The sequence below is a fragment of the Rutidosis leptorrhynchoides genome, chromosome 10, assembly GCF_046630445.1.
Source record: "Rutidosis leptorrhynchoides isolate AG116_Rl617_1_P2 chromosome 10, CSIRO_AGI_Rlap_v1, whole genome shotgun sequence".
NCBI lineage: Eukaryota > Viridiplantae > Streptophyta > Magnoliopsida > Asterales > Asteraceae > Rutidosis > Rutidosis leptorrhynchoides.
The window spans coordinates 27,228,152-27,235,291 of NC_092342.1; the positions used below are offsets into that span (position 1 = coordinate 27,228,152).

Consider the following 7,140-nt stretch of genomic DNA (forward strand, 5'->3'; position numbering starts at 1 on the left):
TATGTACACTAATATTTTATTCAACTTCTCATACATTATCAATGTTCATATAAAACCATTTTATTTATCATATGTTGTTATATCATATTTTAACAAATAGATAAGTACATAACATTTAACGATATCACTGATCAAGACATTGCAATATACAGACATTACACCAATATTAGCATACAAAAATGGATGCTGCTCCTCGCATGAACCCAACCTCCACCTCATGATGCAGTAACAGAGTTTCTTGGGTCTGAACTCCAACTTTTAAAGTTGTTGATCACCTTATTACCCCGTAGCACTAATAAACTAAGTTTTTTAGTTTTGTCAATGATCAATTACGTTCAAATAGATGAAACTAGGACCAATTTGTAAATTGAAAGATAGCTGAACTTTTTTAACTACAAAGAAAAATTCTCTCTCTCTAAACAAAAAAAGCTCCCTTTCAAACTCTTCATCCTTAACCCTAAATTACCAGCCGCCACCATACTTTTGCTTCTCTCCGGCCGTCGGCTTTGTCCGGCTGTACGGAGAGCTTTCCCTCTTACCCCACTCTCTTATAGATCGTTTCCATTTTTTCGTTGTTTCGTTTATTTTTCGGGTTTTTTTTTGAGGTTTTAGTCCGATTATTCGCGTGGGTATTTCAAATATCCTTCTAATCGAGTGTAAGATTCCGATCTAAGGTTAAGTTTCACTTGCATCGGAGATCGTCGAGAGGTTATCGGTTTCGTGTCATCGATCCTACATCCTTCTTGTGTGTATTCAAATATCCTTCTAATCGACTGTATTCAAATCGAGTGTGTTCAAATCGAGTGTAAGGTTCTCGGTAACTGATTTCAGGTACTCAGATCGTGGTTATTGTTAAATGCTTTCGTGGGTATTTCAAGCATTTCGAACGGATCTTGCCTCCTTGTTTCGTTTTCATATCGTGGGTATTATTTGGTTCTACTCGTGAGTATCTGCAGCTTATGGTGGTCGATTCGTGGGTTAATCAGCTTGTGGTGGTCGATTCGTGAGTATCTGCAGCTTGTGGTGGTCGATGCTTTCAGACGGTGGTGAACATAATCGTGGGTAATCCTTTGTTAATCATTATTACATATTGCATTATCACCACTCGATTGATTGCGTGATTGGAGTTTGGTTTAAGATTTTCGTGGGTTCCATGGTGTAGTTTTTGGGTTATAGTAGGTTTTCATGCTTTCATTCGGGTGCTTGCCCTGATGTGGTCGTGTAATATGTTGTGGTTATCAAGGTTGTTTCCTAGGTTATTAGTTCACCTACTCGTGTTTAGATTTTTTGTGCTATCGTGTTTAGATTTATGTGTTAGTCGATTCGTGTATGATTCGATTTTTGAAGTCGTGAGACGTGTGATATGTATTCTAGCATCTTGCTAGTTTTATTTATTAATATAATTATTATTGCCTTTCAAAAAAAAAAATTGTAAATTGAAAGTTGAGGGATAAAGTTAGAATTTAAACAAAAGAAAAGGTTTTAATGGAAGTTGGAATTCTAAGCTAATGTATTTTTCATCCCACATCCACAAAAGCTCTAAATTAGAAAACAAATATAAGACAAGTTGGGCGTGAATCCTTTGGGCCTGATTTCTCTCCTTGCTTAGTTAGTAGAATGAGTCGCTAAAAATGTTGGCTCCTTCGGTGTTGATAAGTCAAACCCTTAAATCCGAGCAAGAATCAAGTGTATAACTTGAAAGCGGTAATTTGCAGGCACACTCTCCTTCCATTCAAGAACTAAACGGGATGTACTCAAAGTTCTAGCCCTGGTAGTTTACGTGCGAAAGTATCCGGTGGGTATATTCTGAGTGTTTCTTTCACTATGGCTCGTAGATATGTTAGGTTTTTTATATCTGATTCTTCAACCTATTTACCTCTTCCTACATGGTTGTCGATCTCCTGCTGGGCTGCTTTTACGATGTCAGGTTTGTTTAATAGTATACACAATGCCCATTTTAGCGTCTTAGCAGTTCTTTCTAAACCTGTCAATATGAGAATCTACAAAACAATTTGTAGATTTGATCTTTTGTAATTTAGATTTAAGACATTTGTAGGTCATCTCACCCTCCTATTTCAACACATAGTAATGATTTGTAAGTCGTCTTTACCAGCCAAATTTACATCACAAATGTCTTCACTCTCTAGGCGTAATCATTCTCTTATGAGAATCTACAAATGTCTTAAATCTAAATTACAAAAGATCAAATCTACAAATTGTTTTGTAGATTCTCATATTGACAGGTTTAGAAAGAACTGCTAAGACGCTAAAATGGGCATTGTGTATACTATTAAACAAACCTGACATCGTAAAAGCAGCCCAGCAGGAGATCGACAACCATGTAGGAAGAGGTAAATAGGTTGAAGAATCAGATATAAAAAACCTAACATATCTACGAGCCATAGTGAAAGAAACACTCAGAATATACCCACCGGATACTTTCGCACGTAAACTACCAGGGCTAGAACTTTGAGTACATCCCGTTTAGTTCTTGAATGGAAGGAGAGTGTGTCTGCAAATTACCGCTTTCAAGTTATACACTTGATACTTGCTCGGATTTAAGGGTTTGACTTGTCAACACCGAAGGAGCCAACATTTTTAGCGACTCATTCTACTAACTAAGCAAGGAGAGAGTGAAGACATTTGTGATGTAAATTTGGCTGGTAAAGACGACTTACAAATCATTACTATGCGTTGAAATAGGAGGGTGAGATGACCTATAAACACTTGTTTATTTTTGGAATATTATAAATTGTTAGACTACTTACAAGATTATACTTCCAGTAAAGCGATTTAGGAGTTACGGAGTACATGCCATTTGAATAGTATTTTAACCCATTTGACCCTTAGTAAGTAACCCATATCGATCCATTTGTATGCCAATGGGGTTTTTAATAGAGTATTTTGATCCATTTGTATCTTAAACGGATAAGATTTTCCCTTCTCGGTCTCTTCGACAAACCTCAATTTATTGCCTCCTCTCCACCAATAATGCCTACTCCTTCAACATAATTTCTTAGATGTATTACCACATCCCCAAGGATTAGGCCCACTTTTTACCGGTCAGTGGAATCTCTATGCTCAAAATCCCTAATGAATCCCCCTCTTTTTGCCATTGGACTTCCCAATCAAATTCGACACTATTATTGCTGTGATCAAAGACGCAGTTCCAAACATGCCTCTAGAAAGATCAGAAGTGGTCAGAGCTGTAATTGTCCGTACTTGTAAAGAACTTAAACGTAACAACGGTATGATAATACGATATGAGGACAATGCTGCAGTTGTGATTGATCAAGAAGGAAATCCAAAAGGAGAGTATTTTATACCTGTTGTCTTATGGGTATCCGTTATATTTTTTGACCCTTTTACTTAACCACCCCAAGATATACTTTCAGTAAGATTTGATCTTGAGACCTCCCTGAAAGAACTCAGGGCTCCAACCACTTGGTTACCTTGATATGGTTAATTAAATTAAATTTATTACAATGAAAGCAAAAAACAGGATTACAAACTAGTGTTGTTGATTGATAGTTTCGCGCCCATAACCAAAAATTTCAACATCTTTCACGAGTGGTCATCATCACATCAATAAAATCCGCTTCTTTATCACTTACATCAAACTCATTTCTGTTGTCAACATGTTCATCAACCCACTTACCAAGAACAACATCAAGTTCTTTTCCTTCTTGTTTCATCGATTTACCGTGCCCTCCAATATCTATGCATTCCAAAGTTAGAATAACATCAGACAAAACAACACCACCACTAAAATACAAAATACAACCCTTTCTTTATAGCTTCTTTCGTCTGTAATTGTTCTTTATTTCCAATTTTATCTCTACAACTGCTAGAAAATCATTTAGTCGCTAGCATTCTCACAATTATATTAAACGTTAGGTGCTTAAACTACTTGGTCATGTCCACAACATAAGATCAGTCCCTGTTTTTTAGAGACAACAAGGAAAGTTCACTATTAAGTACTTCACTTCTAAGTTGCCAAAATTTTTAAGCTTTTCAGGACGTTGGCTCATTAAAAGCTCCAAAGTGATCATCTTTCTTATTTTTGCCAATACGGCCCGTAAGGTGCTAGTGCAAAAAAATCACTATTATAGTTGATGTATATGTAGACTAATATACAATCGAGTTGGACCAATACTAACCTAACTAATACGGAGTAATATATCTTAATACATTGTAATAGTATGTTTGTATTGTTTGTTTGTATTAGGGCTAGTTCAATTGCTGTATTTAAGTAGATTGCACTACTTTCTTAAACACGACTTGGTGATGTATCATGTATGTATCAGTTGTACTCAATTTTATCTTTGAATTTATATATTTAAAGAATCTTCTTTTCTTTACCTTTTACAAACCGTGTGGCATACTGCCACGTGTCACCACCTCCTAATCCCTCATTAACAATAATCCACCTGTTAATCTATGATTAGCTGATTTTTTTATTTCATAATTACTACAAATTGACAAGTGCCTCAATCCTATTCGTCAACCTTTATAATTACGCATAAAAAAAAAAACTGATCTCCTCCAACTGTCAAAGCGTATCATCTCCAACTTCCCACACCCACATCTTCTTTTCCAGCGATTAGTGCCAGGCGACAGCCATAAACAACCTCTCAGTACCAACCAATTAATCCGTTACATGATTTCCAATTTGAATATACGAATTTTGTATAAAATCTCATATTGGGTTCGAATCTGACAGGCGCCATCGAATCCGGTGACTTCACTACAGCCGGAATCTCCGCCATCGAATCTGACAGCTGCCATGATTCCGTGAAATCGCCGGAAGATTCTCCGGCGTTAAATTCGGAGTGATGAAGACGAAAATTACAAAAAGGATTTAGGGTTTGCAGCGATTTTGTATATTTTCTTCTTTTTCTGAATCTCATAATTCAAGTATGAATACCGTTCTGAAGATTCTCTTTTAGCCGGCTCAATTGAATTGATTTGTGTACATGTTTTGTTTGTTTTTTATACTTAATTTTGATTTAGTTATTACTCTGTTCAGTATATGATTATCACCGAATTCTACATTTTTTTAATTTTTTATTTGATGTTATTTAATGTGGTTGTAAAGAGTTTATCGCTTTTAATTTTCTTGCGGCGATTTAGGGTTTGCAGCGATACTTGCATATGTTTAAATCTTAGTAAGTATTAAAGTTGTTATTAAAGTTGTGATTGTTATTTTCGGTGTTTATTTGTTTACGCCCATATGTTTGTTCGACGAGCAATTCTTTTCTTTGCAATCGACTGATGACGCTGAAAGGTAAGGGTTTCAGTAATTTGTTTTGTATGATTCATGGCTTTCATTGTTTAAGTCGTACTTGAGATTTGAATGCAGAAAAGTGATAATCAATATCATAATTAATTAGTTTCAATTTCTCTATGTAATCAGTAGTATGTTAAGTAGCAAGTGTAGTAAAGTGAAAATCCGTTGTATAGTTTTTGTTAGATGCTATTGCAGGTTGCTAATAGTGTATGACTATGGCTGTAATATGTAACACTAGAACATGTACACTAATATTTTTATTAGATTTTTTTCAACTTAGACAGGTACACTAATATGATGACATTTATGATATGATGAAGGATAGAGGTCTTGAGATTTATGATATGATGATAGATAGGACATGGCATCAATAAAGATAAATTGTCCAATGTTTCATAAGTGGTATGATATTCTGAGTCTCTCATATGTCAAATTTTTTATTCTAATAATATTTGGTGTTTATGGTTTGTATTTGGGGATAATGTTAGGAATAATAAATACAAGGTTTCATATCAGTATGTTTGGTTTGATAAATGGTTGTGAGTATTGCATATGCCCTATTGTCAAAACAGCAGACATGACATATTGACTTTTTATAGTCAATATCTCATTATTCCTCAAGATATGATTATATTATTGACGGAGTATCACGGTTACGTGCCTAAGGTTAATGATAATTTGGTTTGATTAATCATTTTTGGTGTATTAGTGACAGTTTGAGTTTTTATGGTCAAAGTGTCAAAATGGGTTTGAATGTTGATGGGCCTCTAAATTATTTGCCTATGGATGATGATTTTTTTGTTGCTGTTCTTGAAGATTAGAAGTTTGTGGTGAAGTTTTTGAGATGCTTTGGGCTACTTTGACGCCCTTAGGTCCAAAACTGATTTTGTCGTCCCTAATTTTGTGTTCAAAGAGCCTTGATTTTGGTTGCACTTAAGGTTGCAAATTCGACATGTATGTCTTAAAGTTGGTTGATATGAACGTTGTATCTTACTCCCTTTTTATCTCAAAATCCCTGTAACTGCTCACCCCTCTTTCTGCAAGCTTAATATTCCCAAATACAACTACATTATAGATCAAAAGTTGTAAGCTTTAACCCAACAATGAGCTCAAAATTCTTTGTTTCTTACCTAAGTCATGGGTTCGAGTCACTAAAATAATCTTAATTGTAGCCATTGAGTCTTGGTACACCAGTTCATTCCTTTAATGTTTGTAACTAACTTGTATTGTGCAATAAATTCAGTCATCTATTGTGATGACCCGGAAATTTCTGACCAAATTTAAACTTTATCTTTAAATGATTTAATGTTTTCGATACGATAAGCAAAGTCTGTAATGTCGAGTCTCAAAGTTTTGGAACTATATTCATGTAATCAATTATTCTTTGACTGTTCTCGAAGATTCACGAACAATATATATAACTTAATGTGCATATATATATATATATATATATATATATATATATATATATATATATATATATATATATATATATATATATATATATATATAGTGGTAGGATCAAGAGGGAAGTAACCAATCGGGGGGGAAGCGGGGGGAAGCAAAAACTTTTTTTTTTTTGTTTTTTGAAAAAACTTTTTTCACGAACATTATAGATGGGATGAAAATATGAACATTTAGTAGAGACACTTTGTGATAAATGTTTTTATTTTGGCGGGAAAACGCTCGAAGAAGTAATATATAACAATTATCGTGTTTTTCGAGCGTATGTTGAGGTTTTAGCTATTGGGGTTTAGATATTAGAGTTTAGATATTAGGGTTTATAGGGTTTAGATATTAGGGTTTAGAAATGTAGGGTTTAGGATTTAGATTTAGGGTTTAGATTTAGG

The 7,140-nt window shown here is 34.5% G+C and overlaps 1 pseudogene; it reads right to left on the reverse strand.

Moving 5' to 3' along the window:
* Window positions 1-1,605: 1,605 nt before the first annotated feature.
* Window positions 1,606-4,910, reverse strand: LOC139870148 (cytochrome P450 CYP82D47-like; annotated as a pseudogene).
* Window positions 4,911-7,140: the final 2,230 nt, after the last annotated feature.